General features: G+C 38.0%; 1 protein-coding gene across 1 annotated transcript in view; it reads right to left on the minus strand.

Moving 5' to 3' along the window:
* Positions 1-12,276, minus strand: part of SYNE1 (spectrin repeat containing nuclear envelope protein 1) — a 442,550-nt gene that overhangs the window by 346,155 nt on the left and 84,119 nt on the right. The window lies entirely within an intron of this gene.

The raw sequence follows: 12,276 nt of genomic DNA on the forward strand, positions 1-12,276 counted from the left end.
TGGAAAGAGAAGGCCATTGTGTGAGAAATATTTTTTTCTCCTCTCTGCCTCTCAAGGGACTGCCTGCATTTCAAATGAGCATATTGTGCCTGTGACTCAATGTGTTTGGCTTGTAACTGATCAGGTGCAGAGACCTCAGAATGGTCAGGGCATTGAGCTGTAGTTTTATGAGATGGAAACAACCTGTCTTGTGTCCCCACTCCCAGATACCAAAGTCCACAGTCCATGTCCCAACTTGAATAACAAAGAGGGTAGAAGGAGATACTGCTAAGTGAAATAAGTCAAGCAGAGAAAGACAATTATCATATGCTTTCTCTCATCTATGGAACATAAGAACTAGGAAGATCGGTAGGAGAAGAAAGGGAAGAAGGAAGGGGGTAAACAGAAGGGGGAATGAACCACAAGAGACTATGGACTCTGGGAAACAAACTGAGGGCTTCAGAGGAGAGGGGGGTGGGGGACTGGGATAGACCGGTGATGGGTAGTAAGGAGGGCACATATTGCATGGTGCACTGGGTGTTATACGCAAGTAATGAATCGTGGAACTTTACATCCAAAACTAAGGATGTACTGTATGGTGACTAACATAACATAATAAAAAATTATTATAAAAAATAAATAAAATCTTTTAAAAAAAGAAAAAAAAAGAAATTGTAAACAAAAAATATATAAGAAAAATTGCAGTTTCAACCTCCCCAGAAATGTAGTCTTTACCAGTTGGTTAGGAATTTTTTTTGATCAGTGCCAGTCTTCCCCATGGACCCTCTCCATCCTCCAAAAGCAGATGAGATCAACTGCAGATAAGACTTCTTGCCTTTCCCCACAGGGAAAGAAGTCTTTCCCAGAATAATCTTTTTCTTTTGTTAATAGCTTTCTTGCCCCACCTTCCTTCTATAAAAACCTTCCGTTTTGTATAATTCCTCATAGCATTCTTCTGTTTGCTAGATGGGATGCTGCCTGATTTGTGAATTATTTAATAAAGCCAATTATATCTTTAAAAAAAAAGAAATTCTCACATTTAAACATTGCATATGAAATGAAAAATGTTGATGCATAAAGTAAATGTGACAAAACAGTCACATTATAGAATATATATATATATATATATATATATATATTCTAATATTTACTAGATGATTCCATGGCTTAGATATTTACACATTCTAATTTAGTAGGTGTTTTAATAGGAATGAAAGGAGGAAAAAAAGAACAAGGTAGGAAGGAATGAATAATATATTGTTAAACATCTCAATGTGTCAAGCACTATGCTGAGGGCTTGTACATGTTATCTCATGTAATATTCATAACCACCACCTATGGGAGCATCACTTCCTATTTCAAAGCAAGAAATCTGAATCTCAGAGAGGTTAAACCATTGGCCTAGATCACACCCCTAGTAAGTGATTGGATTTGAGCCCAAGTTCATTATACTTTTTTTTTAAAGATTTTATTTATTTATGTGACAGAGAGACAGCCAGCGAGAGATGGAACACAAGCAGGGGGAGTGGGAGAGGAAGAAGCAGGCTCCCAGCGGAGGAGCCCGATGTGGGACTCGATCCCGGAACGCCGGGATCACGCCCTGAGCCAAAGGCAGACGCTTAACGACTGCGCTACCCAGGCGCCCCTCAATTTCATTATACTTTGAGCCACCTGTTAGATAGGAAGCTTAGTCAAAAATACAGGTATTAACATAAATGTTTTCTGAATAATACATAAACCTATAAATGTGATTTTTGTCTAATATCAATATGAAAAGTATTAACTAATCAGCTGAAGTGCCTGCCATTCTACTAGAAACAAAAAAATTGTTAACAAAAAGCCACTTTTAAATGTGAATGGATATAAAAAAAGACTAAATAGTATAATGGAAGTATTGTGTATATAAATACACATTGGCATAGACAATACTTGGCCTAATTCACACCATGTCCCCTAATGGTCATGTTTGTGCTAAAGCCCTATCTTTTGTTACATTCGTGACCTGAGCTGCACCCATCACATTCTCTGCTTGGATCCAGAAGTTGGCTGAATACAATTGTCACCAGGTCCTACTATTAAGGCCCCAAGAATCACTTGCCTTAGTCTTTCTCAAGATTGGGTCAGTCAGTACGTCAAGGCTCCTAGACCATACTGACCTCTATGACATATTAGAAGGGCCCACAGGACACAGAAGAGCTATTATACTCATGATTATAATTAATTACAGTGAACGGACAAATTAATATCAGCAAAGGGACAAAGCTCATAAAGCAGGGCCCGGGAGAAACCATGTATGAGTTTCCAGGGATGAATGACCTTCCAGTAGATGTACATAGGGACATGCCTAATTTTTCCCAGAATGGTGTGCGATGATATGTGTGAAATGTTGCCAACCAGAAAAGCATGCTCCAGCCCCAGTACCTGGGTTTTTATTTGGACTCTGTCACTTAGGCATACAGTGCTTACATAACTGACCTCAGCTACTCGGACTCTAGCTCTTCCCCTGCCCCAACTCCCCCAGAAGAAACAGGTAGCTGTTCACCTTGAAACACATGGTTAAACTGATCTCATCAAAGTAGTACAGCATGACCCAAGGTCTAGGCATACAAAACACTCCCGTCAGGCAGAATATTCCAAGTGCTCAGAGGTTATCTCCCAGGAGCCAGTTAATGACCATTCCTGAAGATAGGTCTTTATTTGCAATGTACAGAGTTTGAGCAACCCAAGCCTGCTGAGCTAACCTTTTCTTGCTCAGTCAAAACGTATCTTTTCAGTAAATTTCACTTAGTTAAATAATTTAAGATCATTTCATTTACTTGCAACAAAATAAACCACAAGTGACATGTGGGTCTATTTTGTTATTACTTTATAAACACTGTCTGAGTTTAATAATTTACAGTTCAGGGGGCGCCTGGGTGGCACAGCGGTTAAGCGTCTGCCTTCGGCTCAGGGCGTGATCCCGGCATTATGGGATCGAGCCCCACATCGGGCTCCTCCACTATGAGCCTGCTTCTTCCTTTCCCATTCCCCCTGCTTGTGTTCCCTCTCTCACTGGCTGTCTCTATCTCTGTCGAATAAATAAATAAAATCTTTAAAAATAATAATAATAATTTACAGTTCAGTGCCCTTCCACTCCCTACTCCATGATGAGATCCACATAAGTTACCAAAAAAAAATTTATGCTTTATTGATGAGAGTGTGCATTTTCAGGGGCACTTAATTGTATTTGATGTGAAAGGATGTTTTATAACCTTTTTACCAATCGATACTGGTAAATGATGAAGGTAGACACAGCTGAATGTTGTTGATAAACAAACATACATACATATATACATATATACACACACACATGCATAAATAGAGCTATTTCACAAGACCACTGTATGCCTATATCCAAAAATAACAAAAATGGCAATAGACTAAAAATATTTTTACAATTTTTAACTTTGCATTAAGAGGACAATCCTATGCACATAGATTAAGGTAAAAGAAGCATTGGGTATTAGACTGCATTCAGATATGTAGAAGGGTACAAATCTACCTCAAAACATTACTAGCATATTACTACTTCATCAACAGTTGTATCTAGACATCTGCTAGAATCTTAGAGTCCGTTAGCCTCAAGTATTACACAACTATCAAGGAGATTTACAACATGAAGGATTTAGTCTTGAGCAAATAAAAGTGAAAAATCTCCTGTTTCATGCCAGGACCAACCCAGGTTTTCATTTATTATCATGACTTTTAATCTCAGAACAGTTGGACAGTCTTTTACTGGACACTTTCTAGCTTGCGGAAAGGGCTCTCAAAATATTTTATGACACACAAAAAAGCTATAGCATTTTACTTTAAAATGCTAAATACATATCCTAGGGTTTAAAATTTGTGATTGCTGGATACCCACTGATACCAATAAAACTGAGCAAGAAAAGGCCTAAAGTAAAAGCAAGTGGCATAGATTACTATTTACTCCAATTGAGACACACACGGACTGCTGAGCAGTCAGGCTTGCAGAAAATTACACATAATCATGGCATAAAATATTCTCAAAATGGCCTTCTGCACAGGATGTAGAGGGGTCCCAAGGCAATGGCAGGTTTTCAAGGTGTAATCTGTACACCCCTGAAACATCTGTATACAGAATGACCCATCACTTCTAGGGCCAGACAAACCACTACCTCTGGTTTCTATAAGTTTCAGGTAGGAACTATTTCACAGGCTGAAGGACAGGGGAAAAATCCCATCCCAGGACTAGTCTATAGTGTTCACATTCTCTGATGGTTATCTGATGGGTGGGAGCAGCAAGCTGAACAACAGGAACAGAGAGTAAAGTGGGAAGGGAAGAGGGGTTGACCAGCAGATGTGGAGTGAGTTACCTCCCTGAAGATTGGCTCAGAGCCCACCACACTAAACTGTCTAAAAATGCCAGAGTGCCCTTGAACCCGAGCAGTAAAATCATGATTATAACCACTAGTGGTAGTCACATAAAATTAATTCAATATCCAAAAGAGTCTTGCCATATTATTCAGAACATCTAATTAGATGTTCCCAATATCTCCAGAAACAAGGTGAAGTCATTACAATTTTACGTGTAATCATTGCCTTCATAAAAACACTATTGTGATTATTTTCCACCTCTACTTGTCAAAGGTGAGAAGACAGTTCCCATTCTTTTTTATTTCCTATGACAGCATAATCATTTCCACTTCCTTAATTACTTAGTTTAATTCCAAATACATATCCCAAAGGCAATGACTACTGTTTCAGTCCAACTTTAAATCTGCTTGGAAAACTCTGCTCTTAACAATCTTCACATGCAATAAAATTATTTTCAGTACACAGCATAAAAGAATCACTCTCCCCAAGTTATTTGTTTCATTCAGCACAAAGTTGGGGTTATCTGTCTCTCTTCTCCTTTGCTCGTACACCATATCTGCTCCATCAACAAATCTTGGTGGCTTTACCTTCAAAACTCATCCAGAATCCAACCATTTTTACCACCTCTGCTGCTTCCTACCTTGGTATAAGCCATCGGTCTCTTGTCTGGATGACTTCAACAGCCTCCTAACTTAAATCCCTCCTTGTGTCCTTGCCCCTCTTCAGTCTGTTCTCAACGAAACAACTTATTTGCCTTCTTTTCTGTCCATCTCCCTCATTAGGACATAAACTCCATAATGCAGGGATCGTTTCTTCTGTTTTGTTCAGTGCTACATTCTCAGTACCTAGAACACTGCCAAGTAGATATACAGCATGTTAAAATATTTAATCAGGGGCAACTGGGTGGCTCAGCCAGTTCAGCATCTGTCCAACTCTTGGCTTCATCTTAGGTTCTGGAATCAAGCCCCACATCAGACTCTGTGCTCAGTGTTAAGACTGCTTGTCCCTCTCCCTCTCCCTCTGTTCCTCCCCCTGCACACACACACTCTCTCTCTCTAAAATAAATAAATATTGGGGTGCCTGGGTGGCTCAGTTGGTTAAAGTGTCTGCCTTCGGCTCAGGTCATAATCTTAGGGTCTTGGGATCGAGCCCCTCGTTGGCCTTCCTGCTCAGTGGGGAGTCTGCTTCTCCCTCTCCCTCTACGCTCTCACTCTTGCTCTCTCAAGTGAATAAATAAAATCTTTAAAAATAAATTAAAAATAAATAAATAAAAATATTTTTTAAAAGTGAGAAAAATATTTAATGAGTAAATGTATGAATAAATAAAGTATATTTCTAAAAGGAACTTTGACAAATACTATCAAAATGTTTATTAACCTGAATAAACTTTGCTAGATCTACATCTACGTTATCAATGAAGCAATAATTCTACTAATAAATTAATAAAGGCTATTCTTTTTGAAATGATAATTTTCTTTTGTACTCTTTTAGCTACATATTTGGAAATAATGAATTTATCAATATTTATCAATATTATCAAACTAAAGTGGTTTTAGAAAATAACTGAAGAATGATTTGGGGGTGAATTATTACATTTTCATTTTCCTCTTTGCTTCTTTTTGTCCTCATCTTAGTTCATTAATGGTCCCACTAAAGTGTGTACAAGGAAACGGATGGGAGTAAAATGCAATCACGAAAGTGCTTCTGTATTAACTTTTTAGCATTGTTGATGGAAAGACAACTGAAGAAGTAAGCGGCCACAAAAGAGACACTATATAACTCTGAAGAAGTCAGAGCCATCATTAGCATAGATTATTAAAAGAAAACATGGAAAATCAAAAGTGTCCCTGTCAAAGGAGTGTATGAATCTAACGTGGTATTAAAACAAAATGTTTAATGGGTTGAATTGTGCCCCTTCTCCCCCAATATATGTGGAAATTTTAAACCCCTGTACTTCAGAATGGGATCTTATTTGGAAACAGGATCTTTGGAGAGGTAATCAAGTTAAGATAAAGTCATCAGGGTGGGTCTTTATCTACTATGACTGGTATCTTTATACAAAGGGGAAATTTGGACATAGACACAGAGAGACATAGAGGCAGGATATGCACTAATACATCTGCAACCCAAGGACTGTCAGGTACTTCAGACCACCATGAGAAGCTAGGAAGAGGCAAGGATGGATTCTACCCAGGGTGTCAGAGGGAGCATAGCTGTCTAGCCTTGAGAACATTGAGATAATAAATTTCCCATCTTAAGCTGCCCAGTATGTGGTACTTTGTTATGGGAGCTTTGGCAAATGAGTGCAGAATTTAAATAATGTTTTATACTGCCTTTCAAAAATTCTTCTAAAAAGTGAGGAGATGCTCATAGCATGCCTGAGGTCATCCAAAGGACAGTATTTAAAATGTGTGCCTATCCTTAATAGTCCCATAGATCTAAGTCTGGCAGATGGAGAAAGGACCACTGTTTTGCATATTGGAAGAGCAGTTCCATTTATAGGAACACTAAACAATGACTATTTGAGACCTATTTGTTTCTCCTTGAGGACTTAGTGTCAAATCATATATTTATTTCACAGCAAATACCATAAAGATTGAATCAAGGGGATTTAAATACAAATATAACACTCTATTCCATTTGATGAAATGAGAGAAAATGTGAAATTACAAAATTTTGAAACCAATGGTCATGTCCATACTTACACTATCCTTTTCTAATTAAAAATCTAACTTCTGGGGCACCTGGGTGGCTCAGTCAGTTAAGCAGATGCCTTCGGCTCAGACCATGATCCCAGGGTCCTGGGATTGAGTCCCATATCAGGCTCCCTGCCCTGTGGTGAGTCTGCTTTTCCCTCTGCCCCTCCCCTCACTTGTGTGCTCACGTGCACGCATGCACACGCTCTCTCTCTCTCAAATAAATAAATAAAATCTTTAAAAAAATCAACTTCTTGTGAATGTTTTTTGAAAAACACATCTTTAAGTTGTTCCCTTTGGGGGCCACGGTGGCACTATACAATTACCATAGCCTATGGATCTTGCATGAAGTTCAGGACTTTGCTAAGATAAATAAATTTTAAAATGTGAAAAAACTAATATCTTTATAACTGTCAACTTTTAAAATATTTATCCCAACATAAATTCTTTACTAAAAAATGAAGACTATTCTGTTAGATCTAAAAAATAACAGCCATTAGGTAGGAATTCCCGCAAATTCAAGTCCACCTCATCTCTGCCTTCCTCTCTCCCTTCATTCCAAATTTAGGCACATCCACACTCACGTTTCCTATTTCCTCTGGTCTCAGAGAAGGGGAGGTGTCTCTCCTTTGGTACAAACCTACATGTTCCACCTGTGCTCTTGATTTTCTCTCCCACACTGCCTCCTTGAGAGCCTGTGTCTATGAAACAACTCTCTTTCCCTTCTTTTGCAGTCTCTTCCCCTCTACTGGTTCTTGATCATTCCTTTCAATAGATACACACTTAAAATTACCCTTTATTAAAATAGCTCTTACCAGATCTTATGTTCTGTTTTAGCTAATACTCTATCTCATGAACATGTAATGTACGTTCAGTGTCCTTACATTCTTACCTCTCATTTACTCATGAGTTTGCTAGCGTGGTTTCTGTTATAATGTGGCTACTTCCTATGGTGGCCAATGATTTCCTAACTGCCAAATCAAATGGGTTTATCTCTGAGTAATTTCTCAGTCTAAAACTGGACTACCAGCTTTCCCCCAAGCCTATTGTATTCTCTATGTTTGTGAATGATCTCAATCATTTGCTCATGTCAGAATTCTAGAAGTCATTCTTGACTCCTTCTTCTCCAAGATTCTGATTAATTACTGAGTCTACTCCTAGTATCTTTCAATGTGTCTACTTTTCTCCTACTCCACCTCTAGGGTTACTTGCTCCTGTTCTAATTTATGACAGAGAGATACAGAGAGAGACTGAGATGTTTAGGGTCAGGGTGGTCATTTAATTCTCTTGCCTAAGATTCTTTAATGTCTCCCACTGCCCATAACACAGTCCAAGTCCTCTTAATGACTGGCCTTTGATCAATGTTGCCAACCCACTCCTAGAACCATATTTTCAGGTATTCTGAACTTCGTCCATTTCCTTTAACGTACCGTGTTTTTTCTCATCTCTCAACTTTTAAAACCATTGGTTCCTTCATGTACCAAATCCCATAGGCATTGCTCAGGCCCTAGCTTAAATGTTTCTTTCTCTGAAAGCCTATTCTGAAGCCTTCCTTCAGATCCCCCCTGTGGTTTGTTGTGCTTGCCATGTGCTCCCTGACACCCTGCACTTCCCCTCTCATGGCATCTACCACACACACCTTGCTATAATTGTTTGTTTCTTCTGTGAGACTATCAGTTCCAGGATGGCATGGGCAATGGGTCTATTCACCACTGTGTCCACAACCCCTAGCACATAATAGGTCCTTAAAAAGTATTTGCTGCATAAATAGCTGAAGAAACAAATGGAGCATGAGAGTGTATAACACAATGGTTAATGCCCAAACTTAAGAGGCCTGGGATTGAAATCTGGTTTTTCATCTACTTGTTATGTGACCGTGAATTTATTAACTCTAAGCTTCAGGATCATAATCTGTGAAATGGTGAAAATAATACTTATATTTGATTCTTGTAGTGAAGATTAAATAAACTAAAAGACAAAGTTGCTAAGGCAGAGTAGCTGGCACATGGTAAAAGTTCAATAAGTGTAATTTAAAAATATGTTTAGCAATGAGTAATGAGAAGCTAGAACAATTTGAATCAGGACCTAACTTTGAAAAAACATTACTTGAAACCAATATTGGGCTAATTAAAAAACAAATACCTTCTTGCATTAATAGGGCAAACAGAAAAGAAAGATTCAGGTATCTTCCTGAAAAGAATATGATAGAGTCCATGTTTGATGAAACCCCATTCCTGAAAGGAATTATCAGGTGTATAAAATAAATGTAACCCACTAACTTTTGTTAAAGTTACATTACATTATATTGACAATTTGTGATCTGTAATGTTTTACATAATTGCAGAAGGATAAAGACTTCAATTTGAAAACAAAGCAAACATCAAAAAAAAAAAAAAAGAAGAACTGCTAATTATATCCACAAGTTCGGAAAATCTACATCTGTGTACTAAAAGTGGCATAAAACACATATACACAGAAGATTCTCGGTTTTTTTCCCTGCTTCAGTAACATTTTTGTTTTAAGAAAAGTATTTTTTTTTTAAACAGATTGCTCTCTTATTTGCACCCTATCTCTTCACACGGCTGTCATAATATTTATAAAGACTTGTTACAATAGAATGGAATGCCATCAGTAAAAGAGCATATTATTTTATTTAATTAGAAGTAAATAGTTTGTTAATTTGCAACTGAGCAAAGCAGCCAAGAACAAAATTAAAATTTTCCCATTAAGAACTCTCCCCAAATTCATCTCCATGAAAAATCTTTTGAACATCTCCCAATGCACGCAAGACTGAATGATCTTAGGAGAGAACAATCAATTTTTCTACTTCTTAATTCAACATTCCAGCTCTTAAAACCTGACACAACCTAGCATTAAAGCTATTTCTAGAAATACTGAATTTCCAAAGAAAATTTTGAGAAAATAGATATAAATTTTCTTTCCAAATAACGAGTCTTTTAAGTTATCCTTTAAAATAAAAGCTTTATTCTTTTAATTTTCTTAAAAATTTTAAAGAAGGCATTGTAGTAGCAAGATATTATCATGACACGTAGGATGAAATGGTTTACCATTCCAGTTTAAATCCATAAACATTCCCATGACTACTCTGCAAAAGCTCTCAGACAACTGAGATTCTGCCAAATATTTACAACTTACATTCTAGAAAAAAGTTGAAACTCTTATTTTTTTTCTTGCCAACTTAGCACTTTTCTCCTTTTTTGCTCTTAGAGATAAAATAACTTGGCACATTATGTAGCATAAGAAATAAGTGAATTAAGACTAATATCTTGGTTATTAGCACAAAAAATACTTTCAACATGGGTCATTTTCTTCCTTTATTGTTAGATGTCAGCAGAAAATTATAAGGGTAAAAGAAGACAACCAAGGAATAAAGTGCATCTTAACTCTTTTTTAAGTGGTTTGGTTCTGAGATTATGAAATGAAATGAGACAATGAAATGAAATCCTCATGCCAAGATTAAGTTTTCATCCTTTTAAGTTTGGAAGAAATTCTCATGTGCTTCAAGCCAAACCTCAGAATGAACTTGGGGCCAGTTATGGACTGAATGTTTATGTGTCCCCCCAAATCCATGTTGCAGGCTTAAACCTCCAGTGTGATCGTATTTGGAAGTAGGAAGCCTTTGGGAAGTAATCAGATGTATATGAGGTCATGAGGTGATGCCCTCATGATGGGACTAGTGTCCTTTTGAGAAGAGCAAGAGAGACAGAGTTCTCTCTCCCTCTCTCTCTCTGCCATGTGAGGACCCAGCCAGAAGGAGGACTCTTGCCAGGAATCGAATATATCAGCACCTTGATCTTAGGACTCTTCAGGCTTTCAGAACTATGAGGAATAAATGTTTGTTCTCTAAGTCCCCCAGTCTAGAGTATTTTTTTATAACAGCCTAAACTGTCTAACATGGGGTCTAAATTTGTTGAGTATTTTTTGGACAAAGTAAACAAGCAAACATACAAAAAACACATCAAACCAGACTCAATCTGATCCAACAAATTATAGAGTACTCAATCATTTCAAAGCTGACAGCAATTATGTCTCCATCTTGGGGGTAGATTATCTCTTAGTTATAGGATAAACCACTGCCTTAGTTATTTAATCATCAAGATGAAAGACAGAAAGTTGGTTTCAAAAAGCTCTGCGGGATAAACAAACAAACAAACAAACAAACATGTTGAGACAGGTCAAATTGCTTATTTGTGGGTTATTTCTTCTAGTGAGTATTTAGGACTTCCCTGTGACTGAAAGCCTGGGTGTTGCTGATAAGTGGTTAGGAGCCGAGGACCAAAAATTCATGAAGCTGCTTTCATAAGAGACTCAGTAAAACCCTGGGCCTAACATATACTTCTGTGAAGCTTAGCTGCCTATGGGTGTACACGCACACCCGTGTGCATGTGTGTGCACGTGCATGCCTGCTGCCCATGTCCATAAGGTGCTAGAGTGATGGCACAAAGCACACTCAAGCATCACAGAATGGCTTTGGAAACAGACCTTCCAGTGTTGGCAGCTGGAAAAGTGACACATGTCCTGATCCAGAGGCCAAAGATATGAGGTTGACCTTTTTTTTCTGCTGCAAGTGAAATATTTTCATTCTCATCTCAGAAGTAAGTGAGCACATTGCAAAGGCATGGGAAGTGTGTGTTTCCATTTCAGTTTGGGTGTGCCTGTAAAGGTGACCTCAGTGAGACTGTGAAGCCCAAGATGTGTGGGTTGCACGTGTTTTTGTAGGGATAGGATACAGACAGAAAGAGATGGATAAAGATGGGAATGGGGAAATTAAGATAGAGACAGAAAGAGGGTTGGGTGGAGGTATAACGGAGTAGGAGATAGGGTGGGAGAAATAGAGATGGTACAGGCATAGGAAAGAGGTGGGAGGAAGAATGAGAAAGGGCTAGAAATGAAAACTCAAATAGGAATGAAGGTGGGCAAAGGATGGGAAAGAGAGAGGAATGAGTGGGGAATCATGTGATTAGCTGCTAAGACAAATGCAGACAAACATTGACTCTACAGCTATCCTAAAACTCTGCCAAGGTAAGGCCATGGGGTCAGATTTGTTTTTTTTAATGTCTTCAAAATATGAGTCAGAAAAGGAAAAACAGTCTCAAATGAATGTGAGGGTTTTAGCTATGCTTGGCAAGATACTACAGTGTCAGTATAAATAAGTTCAGGAGAGCAAGTATTGGTATCATGTGCTGCTTAAGTTTTTGGTTTT

This window comes from Ursus maritimus, unplaced genomic scaffold (assembly GCF_017311325.1).
Source record: "Ursus maritimus isolate PB19 unplaced genomic scaffold, ASM1731132v1 scaffold_13, whole genome shotgun sequence".
Taxonomy (NCBI): domain Eukaryota; kingdom Metazoa; phylum Chordata; class Mammalia; order Carnivora; family Ursidae; genus Ursus; species Ursus maritimus.